Source organism: Macaca fascicularis, chromosome 1 (genome assembly GCF_037993035.2).
Source record: "Macaca fascicularis isolate 582-1 chromosome 1, T2T-MFA8v1.1".
NCBI lineage: Eukaryota > Metazoa > Chordata > Mammalia > Primates > Cercopithecidae > Macaca > Macaca fascicularis.
This window is the reverse complement of record NC_088375.1, coordinates 204,519,919-204,540,648: the sequence shown is the minus strand read 5'-3', so window position 1 is coordinate 204,540,648 and position 20,730 is coordinate 204,519,919. Positions and strand designations below refer to the sequence as shown.

Genomic DNA, 20,730 nt, shown 5'->3' with positions numbered 1-20,730 from the left:
AGAGCACGGAGGTGACCCTTTCATTCCACAGTTCCCTGGGACAGATGAGTGAATCAGCAGTTTCTATGTCCAGATTAAGAATTGCCCAGCCTGGTTGACTGCTCACCAGTTGTGTGAACTTAACCATGTCTGTTCGCCTTTCTGGGCCTCAGTTTTCTCCATCTGTGGAGTGGGCATGTTGGTGGTATCTGCCTTCCAGAGCTCTTGAGAAGGGCCAGGCAATGATGCTGGGCATACTACCTGGCGGTGGTGAGCCTCCACCAGCAGTTCCTATGTGTTACAAGATGCCCCAGACCTCTTCCTATTCTGAGCTGCAGCCCTTCCAAGTCTCCCAAACCCATTTCCTCTCCCTGCACCTACTGTCCCAGCCAAAGTGTGGCCATCCTCCCTGTCTCAGCCGATCCATCATGTCAAGGGGGAGAAGGACACATGGGCAAATGGTACAGATACAGAAGATTTTTACGCTCACACAGGGACTCTGCCTAGGGATGGGGCTACTTTAGAGGAGAGATCAAGGAAGGCCATTCAGTGGAAGCGTCCCTTGATTTGGCTCTCAACAGTGTATTTTCTCAACAGTGTATATTTTCCAGATGGAAACAGCTGCGGGGTGGGGTGGAGGTCCCCCAGGCAGAGAAAGCATCAGGGTTAGGAGCATGGGACTTCAGAGTGAGGCGGGCGGAGGTTTAAACCTGATGGTCAGCACTGGGGAATCCCTGGCCTGGACCCTGGCTCTGCTGCTTGCTGGTTGTGCAACCTCAGATCTGAAGTCTCCCGCTCTGGACCCCAGTTTCCCATCTGTGATAAACCAGTATAAACCAGCAGGTGCTCAGGTGATCACTGCAGGAGGTCTGGCTGCACGGGAAGCTCCTGGGGTGTGAGGGCTTTGGGAATTATCAACAGAAAGGTGATAATTTAAATCTCAGGTGTGAAGGGGACCCCCCAGGGAGAGTGTGGGAGGAGAAGAGATAAAAGGAAAGCAGTGGAGAGTGCCCTGGAACCTTCCCCTTGATTCCGCCTGTGGACTCCTCTGATATCAGAATAAGGAATCAGACTCTGGCCACAGCAGGAGAGTGAAAAGTTAGACACAGAGAAGTACTTTCTCACCATGACAGAGACAGAGTGTAGTGGTTAAGAGGGTGTACGCAAAGCCCAACTCCCCGCTTACCATGTGACCCTGGGCAAGTGACTTGACCGCTCGGTGCCTCAGTTTCCTCATGTGTAAAATGAGGACAACAGGTATACCTGCCTCACCGTTGTCAAGAGGGTTAAATGAGGTAATCCATGTATAGCGCTATGCTCAGCACTAAGCAAGTGTTTAATGTGAGTTACATGCAATGATGATGATGTTTATGGTGATGAGGATTCTGATGATATTAATGGTGACAATGGTGATAACAATGACAATAATGAAGATGACAGTAGTGGTGGTGGGGAAGATGATGAGGATGATTGTTACGGATGGAATTGTGTCACCCGAAAATTCATATGTTGAAGCCCTAACCCCCAATGCTACTGTATTTGGAGACAGAGTCTTCAAAGAGGTAAAGCTGCATGAGGTCATCGGGATGGTGACCCTAAGCCAAGAAGACTCTTGTCCTTATAAGAAGAGGAAGAGGGCTGGGCACAGTGGCTCACGCCTGGAATCCCAGCACTTTGGGAGGCTGAAGCAGGCAGCTCACCTGAGGTTAGGAGTTTGAGACCAGCCTGGCTAACATTCCAAAATCCCGTCTCTACTAAAAATACAAAAATTAGCCAGTCATGGTGGTGCATGCCTGTAATCCCAGCTACTCGGGAGGCTGAGGCAGGAGGATCACCTGAGGTCAGGAGTTTAAGACCAGCCTGGTCAATATGGCGAAACCCCAAGTCTACTAAAAATACAAAATTTAGCCAGGCGTGGTGGTGCATGCCTGTAATCCCAGCTACTTCAGAGGCTGAGGCATGATAATTGCTTGAACCCAGGAGGCGGAGGTTCCAGTGAGCTGAGATCACGCCACTGCACACCAGCCTGGGCAACACAGTGAGACCTTGCCAAAAAAACGATAAAAGAAGAGGAACAGACACCTTCCCCTGTGTACACAGAGGAAGGCCACGTGAGGACACAGCAGGAAGCCTGACAGCATCCACAAGCCAAGGCGAGGGGCCTCAGGAGAAACCAAACCTGCTGACACCTTGGTCTTGAACTTTTAGCCTTTGGAATGGTGAGAAAATGAATGTCTGTTGTTGAAGCCTCCCAGTCTGTGGCTTACCTTCTTGTGGCAGCCCAAGCAGACGAAGACAGGAGTGAAGACGGGTCCCAGGCCAGGCTCTTCTCAGCTCTCTGCCCCACTGTTGCCAGAAATGCCTCGTGTTCCATCCTCCCATTCTGTGCTGCCCCAGGGTTTGTTGGGTGAAGCTTAGTCTCCATCACTCTAGCATCAGTATTACTTAGTAAAAACTGTAGGTTGAGAGCTGGATAGGACAGAAGTATTGAAAAATGATAAGGCCTAAGGATGGAGAACACATTTTTTTGCTCAAATCACAAAATTTGGAGCAGAGGGAAAGCCCAAGAGAGGTTGAAAACAAGGCAGGCATTAACCTCCTTGACTCTGAGGAGAGAAACTTTATGGGACTAAGGGTTGCAGTGGGCAGTAGCAGAAAGGCTTCTGGGAAGGCTCTCAGGTTGTCCTGGGTCACTAAGGGGGCACGAGTGTGGGTGGAGGGCTCTCTATACTTTGAAGTTCGTGTCCAGAAAGTAGCCACATCTTCCCAGCTTATTCTGATAGTTTCTGTCTTAAAGAATGATGTGGATACAAATTGCAGAGCCTGTGGCAACCAAATCACGAGCTTTCATACTGTATTAGTCCATTTTCACACTGCTACAAAGAACTTCCCTGAGACTGGGTAATTTATAAAGGAAAGAGGTTTAATTGACTCACAGTTCTGCATGGCTGGGGAGGCCTCAGGAAACTTACAATCATGGCAGAAGGGGAAGCAGTCACCTTCTTCACAAGGTGGCGGGAGAGAGAAGAGTGAGCACAGGGGAACTGCCCTTTATAAAACCATCAGATCTCATGGGATTTACTCACTATCAAGAGAACAGCCTGGGGAAAACTGCTACCATGATCCAATCACCTCCCACCAGGTTCCTCCCTCAAATGTGGGGATTACAGGGATTACAATTTGAGATGAGATTTGGGTGGGAACACAGAGCCAAACCACATCACATACTCACATCGGCCCTTCAAGCCATCTTACATCAGGATGTGCAATTGTGTATATAAAGTGGCTGGAACATGGAACTAGCTAAGTTGGTGGTGAGGATGATGGTAATGATGGTAATGGTAATGGTAGATGATAGTAATGGTGGTAATGGTAATAACTGATGATAGTAAGAGTAATGGTAAAGTTAGTAATAATAGTACTGGTGATTATAGTGATGGTGTTGATAGTGGTGATGGTAATAGGTGATGATGGTAATAGTAATGGTAATGAGAGTGATGATGGTGATGGCGGTAATGATGATGATGGTGATGATGAGGTAGTGGTGTTGGTAATGGTAATGAGTAATGATGGTAATAGTAATGGTAATGGTAATGTTACTGATTGTGATGGCAATGATAGTGATGATGGTGATGGTGATAATAATGGTGATGATAGTGGTGGTGTGATTGTGATGCAGATGTGTTGGTGATAATGAGGATGATGATGATAATGATAGTGGTGGTGGTGATGGTAATGAGTGATGATGGTGATGGTGATAATAATGATGATGGTGATGGTAATGGTGGTAATGGTAATGTAACGTTAGTGATGATGATGATGATGATAACAGTGATGACGGTGATGGTGATAATAATGATGATAGTGGTGATTGTAATTGTAAGGAGTGATGGTGATAATGGTGATGATGGTTGTGGTGGTGATGCAGGTGGTGGTAATGGTGATGGTGATTATGAAGATGATGATAATGGTGGTGATGGTCATTGTAATGAGTGATGGTGGTAATGGTGATGATAGTGATGAAGGTGATGGTGATAACAGTGATGGTGATAGTGGTAGTGATGCAGGTGGGGATGGTGATGGTGATGATGAGGATGATGATGATGATGATGGTAATGGTAATGAGTGATGGGGATGGTGATGATAATGGTGACAGTGATGGTGATGATGGTGGTGATGGTGATGATAATGGTGATGGTACGATGGTTATGATACAGTGGTAGTAATGGTGATGATGGTGATGATAATTGTCATGGTAATGAGAATGGTGATGAAAATAACAAACACTGGTTGAATTGAGCAGCTTTAATGGGGAGAGCTGTTATCTCTGATGGGGATTTGACAATCTAGAGATGCCCCAGCCAGCCCTTCACATTCCCTACTCTGCCCCACCTCACCTGCTCTACAGGAGAGGATCCAGGAAGCCTCACTTTTCAGAATTCCCTTGAAGAGGACTTGGGGATGAAGTTGGCTAATTCCATCTCTGGATGTTGGACACAGCTCCTACCTCTAGGGAAAGTCTGGGGTGGAGATAGGGGAGATGCAGGTAGGCCGGGGGCAGTGGCTGTGGACAGAGGGACAGCAGGTAGGCTCAGTCCCCCTGGCTTGTTAGTGGGAGACCGTTAGCACAGCAGCCCTGCCCTGAGATCAGCTCACTTTCCTGATCTAACCAGCAGTTTGGGACATTAAACTGTACCCCCAACCCAAGCCCATGCCCCGAGAGGTTTCAGCTCAGATAGGAAACGACTCCTATCGCTAAGGCAAGAGTCTAGACACAAACCAGAGACCGAAACTATAATTTTCAATTCTAATTATGCAGTGTGAGTTCATTTTTGAAAGTAAAATAAACAATAATCAAATAAAATATCCCACCCCTAAAATAAAAAATAATTAACATCCTGAGTTATTTCTGTTCATTTAAAGGAACGGGGCATTTTTATTCTTTACTCCCTTCCTGTTCTTATGGTTTGACTTATCCTTCGAGATCATTTGCTGAGCACCTACTTGTGCCAGGCAAATGCTGGGAGCAAGAATGAGAAATAAAGAAGTCAGACAAGGTGCCCACCCTCCTAGGGCTCATAGCCAGGAGGAAGACATGGCCCTTCAAGGAAAAGTCACAAAGATTGAAGTACACCTTGAAATGAGCCAAACATGCCATGTGCAAGAGGCTATGTGGAAGAATAGTCAGGGGGACTAACCTGGATTGGCAGGTGACGTTAGGAGCTGATATCTAACCTGAGGCTGAATAAGCCAGTTACCTGAAGAGTAAGGGCTAGAGTGATCTAGGGAGCAGGAACCTCATGTGCAAAGGCCCTGGGGTAGGAAGGAGTGTGTTGGAGGATCTAAAGAAGGCCCTGGGGTTGTGTGTGGTGAGGAAAGAATGTGCGGAGGTGGAGGAGGCAACAGCCGACCTGCAGGGCTTTGTGACCTTGGCAGCAGGGCTGGGTTTACTCGAAGTTTCCCAGCTGGCATGGAAGAGTTCTAAGCAAAGGGGCAGCTTGATTAGCTTGGGGGTACTACTAACCACACTTGACACTGTGTGGGGGGCCTGACTGCCTCTTCATGAGCCCCATCATTGGAGAGGCCTGCAGCCCTGTGGGTGCTGGTGTGGAACAGGTGGGGACATCAGAAGAGGCTGAAGACACAACTGGGTTAGTGTGTCTAGGGGCCAGGGCAGAAGCTAGAGTAGAATTACTTTAACCTCCAAGGATCCAGGAAAATCATGGCAGGAAATGGACTTCCCCAGGTTTCCACCCAAGAGTGTTTAGGTCATAAGGGCTTCCTGGGTGTTTAGGCCAAGACCCCTGACTCTGCAGACTCCAGCTCTGCAGCACCCAACATGGGCTCACGTGTTTGGATGACCTGACCCTCTGTGGGGAGCATCATGACCTGAGTTTGACATGACAGAAGTGCCTTAGCCCTGAGCAAACCATCTGTCCCAGGGGGCCCACTGAGGGCAAACTGCTCCACAAACCAAGCCAGGCACAGCAAGGGCAGGACAGCAGAGAGGATAACAATGCCAGACAGACCCGGGCTGGCTCCCAACACGAACAAGTCCTGACCCAGCAAAGGTGGGCAAAACTCTCCCCTCCCCTGAGTCTCAGTTTCTGCATCTGCGAAATGGACACTGTCTCACCACCACCTGGGGCATTGCCCAAACACACACACACACACAAACAGAACAAAACTGAACCAGCCCTCACAGTCCTCTAGGTCAGGGGTCTCCACCCAACCTTTTTGGCACCATGGACCACTTTTGTGGAGGACAATTTTTCCACAGATGGGCGTGGAGGGGGGATGCTTTGGGGATGATTCAAGTGATTACATTTATTGTGCACATTATCTCTATTATTATTACATTGAAATATATAATGAAATAATTATACAACTCACCATAAAGTACAATCAGTGGGAACCCTGAGCTTGTTTTTCTGCAACCAGATGGTCCCATCTGGGTGTGGTAGGAGACAGTGACAGATCATCAGGCATTAGGTTCTCATAAGGAGTGCGCAACCTAGATCCCTTGCATATGCAGTTCACAAGTCTCCTATGAGAATCTAATGCTGCCGTTAATCTGACAGGAGGCAGCACTCAGGCAGTAATACAAGCAACGGGGAGTGGCTGTAAATACAGATGAAGCTTCGCTTGCTCCGCTGCTCACCTCCTTCTGTGCGGCCCAGTTCCTAACAGGCCATAGACCAGTACCAGTCCGTAGCCTAGGGGTTGGGGACCCCTGCTCTAGGTTGTACGGCCCTACTCTCTGAGTGTCCAGGAAGGGGGCTGGAGTTGAGGCCGAAGGAGTGGGGGAAGCAGGCTGCACTGTTTTCAGTCTAGAGAAGAGGCTGTCCACAGAAGGGAAAAGGGATTTCTCATCCTCAAAAATATCTCAGTTGCAGCCTGGATGTCTAACACCCGGGAACATCCCTGGCTGCTCTGACCTTAGATCTGGAACTAAGGCTTCATGCAATGCCTCCCCAGCTTCCTTCCCCAGATCCAGCCCTTGCTGACAGCAACTAGAAACACAGCCCAATTCCATGTTCAAGGAGCATGGGAGCTATGGGCCCACATGCATCAGGATGGCTGAACAGAAGTAGGTAGGGTGTGGAGGTGAGGTGGGAGAGGGGTGTGGGCAGATCATGGAAGGAACTGTCAGCCTGGGGAATGTGTGGATTTTGTGTGGTCCAGACACGGTAAGTGCTCAGCAAATGCTTCCTAAAACACTGAACAGCACCTCCTGCCTGGAGCAGTGGAGGGGGATTCAACAATGAATCCCCCAGGTCCTAGCAGAGCCCCTGAGTCCACGGAGGCATGGATGGGAGGGGATACTGGTGGCCCCCCTGCCCCTGGCCCCTGGGTTATGCAGCCCAAACCCTGGCATTAGAGCAGCATCCTCACCTGGCTGCACACTCAGATAACCTGGGAGCTTTGAGACGGCACCGTGCAGGCCCAGTCCAGCCCTATCACTGCACTAGAGACAGGGCCTTTGTGGGGTGTCATGGTCAGAGGGAAGGAGGGACAGTGGACCCAGGGCCTGCTTCTCCTGTTCTGAAGGCCTCACTTCCTAGACGGGGCAGGTCTGGGTATTCACGTGGGGCCAGCAGTGGTGGGCCCAGATGCCTGCCTGCTCCTGGCACCCCTTCGTGGGTCTGTTTAGGAGACACTGATGGTCCACATGGGATCTCTAAGCCTCTCATAACCCCACAGATGGCTTCCACTGCCCCCTGCTTTCCCTGTGCAGTGCCCATAGGTTCCTCAGGATGTTTTCCTCCTACCCTGTCCTCAGGGACGGGCCCCACAGCCTCTGGAGCTGTGACAGAATGAGCAGGTCTCATCACCCATTGGTCCATCTTTCTTATCACAGCAAAATGCAGTCATGTGTTGCCTAATGGCAAGGATGGTTCTGAGAAATGCATTAGCCGATTTCTTCATGGGAACATCATAGAGTGTCCTTATGAAAACCTAGATGGTAGCGCCTACTCCCCACCTAGGCTAGATAAAATAGCCTATTGCTCCTCGGCTACCAACCTAGTATATTTCTGTACTGAATTCTGTAAGCAACTGTAACACAATGGTAAGTATTTGTGTATCTAAACATAGAAAAGGTACAGTAAAAATACAGAATACAATATAAAAATGGTACACATATACAAGGCACTTACCATGAGTGGAGATTGCAGGACTGGAAGCTGCTCTGGGTGAGTCTGTGAGTGACTGGTGAGTGAATGTGACGCCCCAGGGCATTAGTGTACATTACTGTAGACCTTATAAACCCTGTACACTTAGGCTACACTAGGTTTATAAAATAATATTTTCTTTCTTCAAAAACAAATTAACCTAAGCTTACTGTGACTTTTTTACTTTATAAACTTTCTTTATTTTTTAGACGAAGTTTCGCTCTTGTTGCCCAGGCTGGAGTGCAATGGCACGACCTCGGCTCACCGCAACCTCTGTCTCCCAGATTCAAGCGATTCTCCTGCCTCAGCCTCTCGAGTAGCTGGGATTACAGGCATGCACCACCACGCCCAGCTAATTTTGTATTTTTAGTAGAGACGGGGTTTCTCCATGTTGATCAGGCTGGTCTTGAACTCCCAACCTCAGGTGATCCACCCGCCTCGGCCTCCCAAAGTGCTAGGATTAGAGGTGTGAGCCACTGCGCCTGGCCTACTTTATAAACTTTTTAACTTTTTTACTCTTTTGCAATAATGCTTAAAACACAAACATTGTATAGCTGTACAAAAATATTTTATTTCTTTGTATCCTTATTCTGTAAGTCTTTACAAAACAATAAATTTTCCCTATTTAAACTTTTTTTGTTGTTAAAAACTAAGGCACAAACACATACATTAGCCCAGGCCTGCACAGGGTCAGGATCATCAGTATCACTGTCTTCCACCTCTACATCTTGTCCCACTGGAAGGTCTTCAGGGGCAATAATACTCACGGAGCTGTCATCCCTGTGGTAAAGGTGCCTTCTTCTGGATACCTCCTGAAGGACCTGCCTGAGGCTGTTTTGTTTTTGTTTTTGTTTTTGAGACGGAGCCTCACTCTGTTGCCCAGGCTGGAGTGTAGTGACACAATCTTGGCTTACTGCAACCTCCGCCTCCCGGGTTCAAATGATTCTCCTGCCTCAGTCTCCTGAGTAGCTGGGACTACAGGTGCGCCCTACCATGTCCAGCTAATTTTTGTATTTTTAGTAGAGTCGGGCTTGCACCATGCTGGCCAGGATGGTCTCGATCTCTCGACCTCATGATCCACCTGCCTCGGCCTCCGAAAGTGCTGGGATTACAGGTGTGAGCCACCACACCCGGCCCCTGAGGCTGCTTTATAGTTAACTTTTTTTATAAGTAGAAGAAGTATACTCTAACAGTGATAAAAGGTATAACATAGTAAATACATAAACCAGTAACATGGTGATTTGTTATCATTAGCAACTATTCTGTACTATATATAATTGTATGTGCTAGACTTTTATATGACTGGCAGTGGAATAGGTTTGTTTACTCTGGTATCACCACAAACACGTGAGCAATGTGTTGTGTTATGATGTCATTATGGCTGCATCACTAGGCAATAGGAATTTTTCAACTGCATTATAATCTTGTAGACCATTGTTGGCCGTGTGGTCTGTCATTTACCAAAATGTCATTATGCAGCACATAATCAATTTCACACAGTACCATTTTTCTTCTTCCTGAGGGACTTCTTATATCATTTCTTGTAGTATTTTATGATTAATTCTTTCAGCTTTCATATGGCTAAAAACAACTTTATTTTGCCTTCATTTTTTGGAAGCTGTTTGATATGGTTTGCGTCTGTGTCCACACCCAAATCTCATGTCACATTGTAATCCCCAATGTTGGAAGAGGGGCCTGGAGGGAGGTGATTGGATCATGGGGGCAGATTTCCCCCTTGCTGTTGTCATGGTAGTGAGTTCTCATGAGATCTGGTTGTTTAAAAGTGTGTAGCACCTCCCCTTTCTCTCTCTTCCTTCTACCCTGGCCATGGAAGATGTTCCTGCTTCCTCTTCACTTCTGCCATGACTGTAAGTTTCCTGAGGCCTTCCCAGTCATGCCTCCTGTAAGACCTGCAGAACCATGAGTCAATGAAACCTCTTTTCTTTATAAATTACCCAGTCTCGGGTAGTTCTTTATAGCAATGCAAGAATGGACTAATACAGTATTTTTGCTGGGTAAAGAAATCTAGATTAACAGGTTTTTTCTTTCATTACATTAAAGATGTTGCCTACTGTTGATCTTATCCACTGAATTTTACATCTCAGACATTATAGTTCTTACGTCTAGAATTCAAGTTAGGGCTTTTATGCACTTCGTGTCTCTATGTTTTGAACACCTGGGATACAGTTCAATAGCTAGCTTAATGTCCTTGTCTTCTCATTATAATACTGGCATCAGTTTTGTGCTGATTTCAATTAATTCAGTATTCTCTTCAGTATGGGTTGTGTTTTTGTGCCTCTTTGTATGACTGGTAATTTTTGTTTAGCTGCTAGACATTGTAAATTTTACCCTGGTGGGTATTTGATCTTTTTTTTCCTTTTTGTATTCCTGTAAATATTCTTGAGCTTTGTTCTGGGATATAGTTAAATTACTTGGAAACAGCTTGATCCTTCTGGGTATTACCTTTAACTTGTTGTATTAGGCTAAACAGTGTCCCCTGCAAAATCCTGTCCATGTGAAACTTAAAAATGGGACCTTATTTGGAAACAGGGTGTTTGCAGATGTAATTAGTTAAAATGAGATCATACTGGATTAGGGTGAGCCCTAAATTCAATGACTGGTGTCCTTGTAAGAAAGTCATATGGGCCAGGAATAGTGGCTCATGCCTGTAATCCCAGAACTTTGGGAGACCAAGACAGGTGGATTGCTTCAGCCCAGGAGTTCAAGACCAGCCTGGGCAACATGGTGAAACCCCGTCACTACTAAAAATACAAAAACTATCTGGGCATGGTGGTGAGCGCCTATTGTCCCGGTTACTCAAGAGGCTGAAGTGGGAAGACCACTTAAGCCCAGGTCGAGGCTGCAGTGAGCCATGATCACACTACTGCACTCCAGACTGGATGACAGTGGGGGGGAAAAAAAAAAAGGTCATATGAAGACACACAGGGAAGAATGTAATATGAAGATAGAAGCAGAGGTTAGAGAGATGTACCTACAAGCCAAGATTGCAGAGATTACCACCAGAAGCTGAGAGATAGGCATGGAAATGATTCTCCTTCACAAACTCCAGAAGGAACTAACCCTACCAACACCTTAATTTCAGACTTCTGGCCTCCTAAACTGTGAGGGAAAGAATTTCTCTTGTTTTCAGCCACCTGGCTTGTGGCAGCCCTAGGAAACTAGAAGATGTACATAAATTAGTCTAGGACGAATAACTCCCCACATCTGAGACAAGATCTTTTTGAGCACTCTGCCCCATGCCCCACGAATTCAGAGAGTTTTCAGTCTAGCTGGTGAACACAGCCATTATTCCTGGCCCTGGACCAGTGCTGGCTGCTGTTCACCCCAGTACTCTCAAATTGTTCTCTCCTGGCATTGTTGTCACACAATGGACGGATCAGTGCTCAGTCAAATACTTGAGGGGCACCCCCTGTACATCTCTGGGGTTCTCTTTTCTTGTGCAGCTCTCTCCTGTCTGGTGCTCCATCCTTGTAAACTCGAGCTGCCTGAGTCTCCCCTGACTCTGCTCCTCTCCTCCATTCCAGGAGCCTGCTGGGTTCCACCTGGGCTCCTGCTTCCTGCACAGTGATCTGAAAACCTTCCTCAGGCAGTGAGCTGGGGGTCATCAGAGGACTCATCTCCCTTGTATCCCTTTTCCTCAGGGATCACTGTCCTTGGTTATCTGATGTCCAGTGTCTTTATAAAAACATTGGTTTATATATTTTTCTTTCTTTCTCTTTCTTTTTTTCTTTCTTTTTCTCTTTTTCTTTCTTTCTTTCCTTCCTTCCTTATTTCTCTTTCTTTCTTTCTTCCTTTCTTTTGGCTGTTCAGGCTGTTTCTTTTGGCTGTTCAGTGCAATAAATTCATTGCATTAGTCCATCTTGAACATGAACAAAAGCATAATATCTTAAAGGCTTAGAATCCAAAGAAGCCTTATAATCTTGAGATGACTTAATCATAGAATCTCAGAGTCTCGGGCTTTTTGAAGTACAGCAATTTGGAATCTTAGCTTGCTCAAAGGAGTGAACACTTTCTGATAATAGGATCATCTCCAATATTCATTAAGTACAAATTGTGCCAGACACTGTGCCCAGTGCTTTGAACACGTGTCATTTAGTCCCCATGACAACTCTGGGAAGTAGAAACTTACTTTGCCTGACTTTCCAGATGAAAAAAAACTGAGGCTCAGCATGCCATGCTATGGTCTGAAAATATCTCCCAAAATTCATGTGTTGGAAACTTTATCCCCAGTGCAACAGTGCTGGGAGGCAAGGCCTTGGAGGAGGCAATTAGGTCAGAGTAAGGCTACTATAAAGTGGCTTAAAATGGCTTGGTGGAGGGAAGTTGGCCCCTTTTTGCCCTTCTACCCTCCACCGTATGAATACAGTATTAATCCCCTCTGGAGGATGCAGCTTTCAAAGCTCCATTATGCAAGCAGAAACAGACCCTAGCCAGAGAAACCTGCCAATGCCTTCACCATGGACTTCCCAGCCTCCAGAACTGTGAGAAATAAATTTCTGTTCTTTCTAAATGACGCAGTCTTTGGAATTTTGCTATAGCAGCACAAATGGACTAAGACAGGAACTGGTACCAAAACAATGGAGTGTTGCTATAACAAACACCTACAAATGCAGAGGCAGCTTTGGAAGCAGGTGATGGGATAGAGACGAACAATTTTGAAGCAAATGCTAGAAAAAGCCTGCATTGCCATGAACAGGGTATTAAGTAAGGGTGATACTGGTGAGGGCTCAGAAGATGAGAGCTGTAGAGAAAGCCTCAGTCTTCTTAGAAATTACTTAAGTGGTCATGACCAGAATGCTCTAGGAAAACGTATAGTGAACGCCATTCTGATGAGGCCTCAGACGGAAATGAGAAGGAGATTCCTATGGATAGAAGGAAGCCAGGTGCTCTTCATCCAGAGAATGGAAGAATAACAAAAAGGCATTTTGGAGATCTTTGGAGGCTGCCATGCCCCTCACAGGCCCAGGGTACTAGGGCCTTGGGGACAGAAGGGTTTCAGAGGAAGGGCCCAGGACACACATGGGGCCTCAGGACTCTGCTCAGGAACACCTCATGTCTCTGCTCCCCTTATTCAGGCACAACGCTCCTTGACCACCCTACCTATGGCTCAAGCAGACCCAGGTGTGGCTTAGGCCACTGCACCAGAGAGCTCAAGCGGTGAGCCTTGGAGGGTGCAGAGTGCAGGAGCTGTGGAGGTAGATGTGAATGGATACCTCAGAAAGTCTGTGGGCGCAGGCAGAGAACTGCCGCAGAGATAGAGCTACCACAGAGAGCTCCCCACTAGGGCAATGCCATGGGAGTGAGGCTGCCCCTGAGACCCCAGAGCTGTAGAGCCACCAGCATGCAAAACTCCAACCTGGGAGAGCCAAAGGCATGAGACTCCAATTCATGAGAGCTGCAGCCAGCAAAGCCACGGAGGAAGGGTTGCTAGGGCCTTGGGTTCCCAACACCTACCCCATGTGTCTGGAAGGCTGGACTTGGAGTCAACGATTATTCTCAAGCCTTAAGATGTAATGCTGTTTGCCCTGTTGGATTTTGGACTTACCTGGGACCTGTTACCCATCCACTATTTTTATTTTTTTATTTTTTATTTTTTGAGATGGAGTCTCGCTCTGTTGCCCAAGCTAGAGTGCAGTGGCATGATCTTGGCTCACTGCAACCTCTGCCTCCCGGGTTGAAGTGGTTCTCCTGCCTCAGCCTCCTGAGTAGCTGGGATTACAGGTGCACCCCACCATGCAAGTTTAATTTTTGTATTTTTAGTAGAGGCGGGACTTCACCACATTGGTCAGGCTGGTCTCGAACTCCTAATCTCGTGATCCGCCTACCTCAGCCTCCTAAAGTGCTGGGATTACAGGTGCCTGCCCCGTTTTTTCTTTTCTGTTTCTCCCTTCTGAAATGGAAATGTCTGACCTGCACCCCTCCCAGCATCATATTTTGGAAGCACACAAATGTGTTTGATTTCACAGGCTCACAGCTGGAAGGGAATCTGCCTCAGGATGAGTGTCTTGAGTCTCTCCCATGTTTGATTAGATGAGACTTTGCACTTAGATCTTAAAGTTGATGGTAGAATGAGTTAAGACCTTTTGGGGCTACTGGGATGGGATGAATGTATTTCATATGTGAGAAGAACAAGAATCTAGGGGAGGCCAGGGGAGAAATGCTATGACTTGAGGATGCCCCTCAAAAATTCTGGTGTTGCCGATGTAAAAGTATTAAGAGGTGAAACCTTTAAGAGGTGACTAGGCCGTGAGGGCTCCTCTCTCAAGAATGGGATTAGGCACACTTATAGAAGGGTTTAATGGAAGACCCTCTCCCTGTGAGGACACAGCAAGAAGGTCTTCACAGATGCCAGAGCCTTGATCTGGGATTTCCAAGCCACCAGAGCTACGAGAAAATAAATTTCGGGACAATTTGACTTCTTCTTTTCCTAATTGAATACTCTTTATTTCTTTCTCTTGCCTGATTGCCCTGGTCAGAACTTCCAACACTATGTTGAATAGGAGTGGTGAGAGAGGGCATCCCTGTCTTGTGCCTGTTTTTAAGGGGAATGCTTCCAGTTTTTGCCCATTTAGTATGATATTAGCTGTGGGTTTGTCATAAATAGCTCTTATTATTTTGAAATATGCTCCATCAATACCAAATTTATTGAGAGTTTTTAGCATGAAGGGCTGTTGAATTTTGTCAAAGGCCTTCCCTGTTTGCAGACAACATGATTGTCTATTTAGAAAACCCCATCATCTCAGTCCAAAATCTCCTCAAGCTGATAAGCAACTTCAGCAAAGTCTCAGGATACAAAATCAGTGTGCAAAAATCACAAGCATTCTTATACACCAATAACAGACAAACAGAGAGCCAAATCATGAATGAACTCCCATTCACAATTGCTTCAAAGAGAATAAAATACCTAGGAATCCAACTTACAAGGGATGTGAGGGACCTCTTCAAGGAGAACTACAAACTGCTGCTCAAGGAAATAAAAGAGGACACAAACAAATGGAAGAACATTCCATGCTCATGGATAGGAAGAATCAATATCGTGAAAATGGCCATACTGCCCAAAGTAATTTACAGATTCAATGCCATCCCCATTAATTTACCAATGACTTTCTTCACAGAATTGAAAAAAACTACTTTAAAGTTCATATGGAACCAAAAAAGAGCCTGCCTTGCCAAGACAATCCTAAGTCAAAAGAACAAAGCTGGAGGTATCACGCTACCTGACTTCAAAATGTACTACAAAGCTACAGTAACCAAAACAGCATGGTACTGGTACCAAAACAGAGATATAGACCAATGGAACAGAACAGAGCCCTCAGAAATAATACCACACTTCTACAACCATCTGATATTTGACAAACCTGACAAAAACAAGAAATGGGGAAAGGATTCCCTATTTAATAAATGATGCTGGGAAAACTGGCTAACCATAAGTAGAAAGCTGAAACTGGATCCCTTCCTTACTCCTTATACAACAATTAATTCAAGATGGATTAGAGACTTAAATGTTAGACCTAAAACCATAAAAACCTTAGAAGAAAACCTAGGCAATACCATTCAGGACATAGGCATGGGCAAGGACTTCATGTCTCAAACACCAAAAGCAGTGGCAACAAAAGCCAAAATTGACAAACAGGATCTAATTAAACTAAAGAGCTGCTGCACAGCAAAAGAAACTACCATCAGAGTGAACAGGCAACCTACAGTATGGGAGAAAATTTTTGCAATCTACTCATCTGACAAAGGGTTAATATCCAGAACCTACAAATAACTCAAACAAATTTACAAGAAAAAAACAAACAATCCCATCAAAAAGTGGGCAAAGGATATGAACAGACACTTCTCAAAAGAAGACATTTATGCAGCCAACAGACACATGAAAAAATGCTCATCACTAGCCATCAGAGAAATGCAAATCAAAACAACAATGAGATACCATCTCACACCAGTTAGAATGGCAATCATTAAAAAATCAGGAAACAACAGGTGCTGGGGAGGATGTGGAGAAATAGGAACACTTTTACATTGTTGGTGGGACTGTAAACTAGTTCAACCATTGTGGAAGACAGTGTGGCTATTCCTCAAGGATCTAGAACTAGAAATACCATTTGACTCAGCCATCCCATTACTGGGGATGTACCCAAAGGATTATAAATCATGCCGCTATAAAGACACATGCACACATATGTTTATTGTGGCACTATTAACAATAGCAAAGACTTAGAACCAACCCAAATGTCCATCAATGACAGACTGGATTAAGAAAATGTGGCACGTATACACCATGGAATACTATGCAGCCAAAAAAAAGGATGAGTTCGTGTCCTTTGTAGGGACATGAATGCAACTGGAAACCATCATTCTCAGCAAACTATTGCAAGAACAGAAAACCAAATACTGCATGTTCTCACTCATAGGTGAGAACCGAACATTGAGAACACCTGGACACAGGAAGGGGAACATCACACACCGGGGCCTGTTGTGGGGTGGGGGGACAGGGAAGGGATAGCATTAGGAGATATACCTAATGTGAATGACGAGTTAATGGTTACGGCACACCAACATGGCACATGTATACATATGTAACAAACCTGCACGTTGTGCACATGTACCCTAGAACATAAAGTATAATATAAATAAATAAATAAATAGAAAATAAATTTCGGTTCTTCATAAATTACCCAGTCTGTGGTATTCTGTGACAGCAACACAAAATGAACTGAGGCAAGTCAGTTGCTGAAGTCAGACCTCCTTGTAATCAGTGTGGTCAGAACTTAGCCCAGGTCTCTCAGCCTCTGTGCTGTTTCCTTCCTGCAAGGCCTCTCTGCTGAGTGCTCACCCATCCTCTGTGCACACACACCTTCAGTGTCGGGGAACTCATTACCCCTCCCCAGGGCTGCCCACCTATCCCAACTTTGGACACATTTCTCCTTCTCAGGACATCCACCCATTGGCCCCCACATCTACCCTAGGAATCTTCACCCAGGACCTCTACAGACAGAGGGAGCAGCTACCCAAGGTAAGGCAACAACTACACAGAAGAGGAGAGTGGGATGAGGAAAGCCCCGGATGCAGCCCATCCTGGTGAAAGATAAGGAGGTTTATCCAGAGGGAGGGAAGCCAGTGGAGACATGGGGAGCAGGCCCCGTGGAAGACAAATGAGAACAAAGCCCAGAATGTGGGAAGGCAGCAGGGCCGGGCGGGGCTGGGCGAGCAGGACACATGGCACAGGCATGTGATTCTCCAGCAGTCAGAGCTAAGGCCCTAATGAGACTGGAATCCTAAGTGCTGTGCCTTGAATTTCTTGGCTTTTTTCCCTAGAAATTTATTCTGCAAATGTGCCTTGTGCCATCCATTCTCCCAGATGGCTTTTTAAGTGAAGCTGTTTGTTAAGTGGGAGAAGAACAGGGACAGGGTGGGAAGGGGAGGAACAGGTGGAGCCGCTGCAGCCCTGCGCCTCACCCCCAACCCTCGAAGGAGAGGAAGTAGGAACAGCAAGTGGGAGAGTGGGAGGGTGGGCAAGGGGAGCCCCCGTGGTCCCACAGAGTGTGGCCTCCCAGGGTCGGGACCCTGTGGCACAACTGAGTCCACATAACCGGGGTCCCAGTGACAGTCTCTTAACAGTGACTGGGCCCCAGTGTGAGCACTGGGTGAGCACTTTGGAGTCGCTGGCCCTGTACATCCTCCCACATTCCCATGGAGCAGGCACCATGGCCCTCATCAGTCCCCAGAGGAGAAACTCAGAGAGGTGCAGTCACTTGTCCAAGGTCACACAGCTGGTGAGAGGCTGACTGGGGATTGAAGCTCTGGCTCTTAATTAAGATGTCACTGCTGCTCAGGCTGTCAGCTGGAAGAACCTTCGTGATCAGCCCCCCTGAGGCACGCAGGCCCCAAGTCATCAATTTCTCCCTCTGTACAGTGGGCTGGTTGGTGCCCAGTTGTCCCCAAGCCTAACTCTGCATCAGAATCTCCTGGGGACTTCTCGGCAGTGCTGAGGCCTGGGCCCTGCCTCAGTATCTAGAATTTTTAAGCCCCACCCCATCCCAGGACATTTTCTCAACCCACTTGCACAGGGTCACACTGAAGGTTGGAGGGTCTAGAACCCACACCCTACTCCCTGGTGAATTCTCAAGGTGAGTGTTTGCAGAGCTGATTGCAGTAGAGGGATGAGGAGGTAGAACTGTCCATGCTGCACGTCTGCAGCTGTCCGGAGGGAGGATGGCGATGGATCCCATTTCTACCTCTGCATCTGGAGGTCTCTTTTGCCCCCTCCTTCCTCTGTGTAACCCCCACCCCACCCCCACTCCTCCCTCCAAGCCTGGCTTGGAGGGGCCGAGATGGATCAGCATGGTGCCTGGCCACAGCTGGCATGTCCATCACCCTGTGCCAGCCACCCCAGCCTGGGGTGCACAGCAGCAGCTCAGTCAATCATTATGGAAGGGAAGAAGACAGGGCCTGGGAGAGGCGTGGTGCCAGGACAGGGGTGGCACAGTAGAAATGACAAACAGGCTTCCCTGTGGCACTTTTCCAGGCTGGCATTATGTTTCCCCAACCAGCAAATGCAAGACACACACACACACACACACCCCTACCTTTGTTGCCTTTTCTTCCCTACGGACAAGGCGGATGTGTCAGCTTCCTCCTCAGTCTCCGAGTGAAGGGAGGGGAGACGCAGGGTTGACTTGACGATTAGGTGGTGGAGATGAGGTGTCTCACCTTGTACCTGGGGGTTTTGTGTTCTTGGCTCCTCCAAGAGGCCGCAGGCACCTCCCCTGATGTCTGTGAGCCCAGCGTCCTCATCTTAGCCAGGCATCCTCACTCCCCTCACAAAGCCTGAGCCCTTGCATGTCACAGAAAGCCCTGACACTGCCTTGCTAGGAGGCTCAGCGAACAGAAGTTTCACTTCGTGAACCCACAGGGACTCTGACCCGGACCTCTGAGGAGCAAAGGTCCTATCCCGTGAGGCTCCCAGTCCCCGGGGGGATGGGCCTCTGTCACGGTCCCCTGGTCCCTCTCACACTGGGGCCTCCCTGGCCAGGATTATGTACCTGAACAGGGGTCCAAGCACAGGAGCATGTTCTGGAACCCACCCCTGATATCCTGCAAAAAGCCAGGGAGGGCAGCAGACAGGAGAGAGAGTGAGGGCTTCCGTCAAACCCACTTCTCTGATATTAACCCTGATTCGGCCTCTGGTGGTGAGTGTGGACAGGCAGGTGATTTGGGGAAAACTGAACATAGGGGAGTGGATGAGAATCCAACATCCCCGTGGACATCTGCTGCCACCGTTGACAATGACAGTGATGATCATCGGTCCCCTGTGTGCCAGGCACGGTGCCAGCCCGACATTCTTTATCCCCTGGAATCCTCACAACCATCTCCTGAATAAGGTCCCTCCTCAGAGGAGGAGACCCAGACTCTGATAGAAGCCATCGCCTGCCTGTCCCCAGTCTGGGCCCCTGGTGGCTCTGGTGTCATCTGAAACCCCCAGCTTTTCCCACTGACACCACCTCATCTGTGAGATGTAAAATCTGCTCACGTTCTGAGGACAGCATGCAGTGGAGACAGTCCCTTTTAGAGGAAGTCTGCGGAGGCGAGTGTCAGAGACGATGGAGTACTGTGTCCTCCGAGACCAGTATTGTCAGAGGCGCCCATTACGGAACAAATGAGCTGCGTGCCGGCTCAGGATGCACGGAGGAAATCGCTACAAGGACAAGGGAGTGAAGGGAGAATCCATCAGCCTGGGGCAGGGTGGGGCTGCCCGCAGTCTCACAGCCTGGCTGGGAACCAGCTTATAGGGGTGATGGGTGAGGAGTGAGGGGTGTTCACAGGAGTTCTTCCTAAGACAGGAGCTGCTGGGATCAGAAGTTTCTCCTGGCTTAAATTTGTCCCATGAAATCCAATTCCAGAAATGTTTTATATGGTGGGTATCTGTGTCTGGGGCTATGCTAAATCCTCCATATATACCTATAATTATCTACTTTTCAGGGCAATGCTATGGAAACAGTCATTATTACTCTAATTTTCTAGAATGGGAAATTGAGGCACAGAGAGGTAAAGATGCCTAAGTTTACACAGTTGCCAGGCCCTGGAGCCAAGATTCACAGCCAGGCTGCCTGGCTTCAGTCTGGGTCCTTCACCACCTTGACACACCATGCCTGCCTGAAGCGCAGTGAAGAGAGACAAATCACTCTAAGTGAAGGAGAGCTTGAGCAAAAGATGGAAGCAAGAGAATTCTACAACCAACCTGTCTTTTTCAAAGAGCATCTGACAGTTCAGGCTTCAGCAAAGATTCCTGGAACACCTACTGTGTGTCAGGCAGTGTTCTGGGCACTGGATGGGCCCAGGGAGGGAGACCAGGCTACTGTGGGTACAGGGTACAGGGAGACCTGGAGGAGGAGAGAGCCATGCCTGCGGCACAGGGCAGTTGAGGCAGAGATGGGACCAGCTCCTCTGACTCCCTACTTGGGGCTGCTTCATCCCAGGTTGGCTCTTGTCCTTGTCAAGCAGCTTCCTGGAAGCCCCAGAACTTAATTTGCTTATCAAGTTGCTGGGAAATAGG

The 20,730-nt window shown here is 47.5% G+C and overlaps 1 long non-coding RNA gene across 1 annotated transcript in view; it reads right to left on the bottom strand.

Moving 5' to 3' along the window:
* LOC102118268 (uncharacterized) overlaps positions 1 to 19,039 on the bottom strand; it is a 31,044-nt gene extending 12,005 nt beyond the window's left edge. Inside the window, exons 1-2 of the long non-coding RNA XR_273942.5 lie at positions 18,764 to 19,039; positions 2,247 to 2,448 (exon numbers count right to left, since the gene is read on the bottom strand). This is a non-coding gene — a long non-coding RNA (uncharacterized lncRNA). The remainder of the gene's footprint in view (positions 1 to 2,246; positions 2,449 to 18,763) is intronic.
* Positions 19,040 to 20,730: the final 1,691 nt, after the last annotated feature.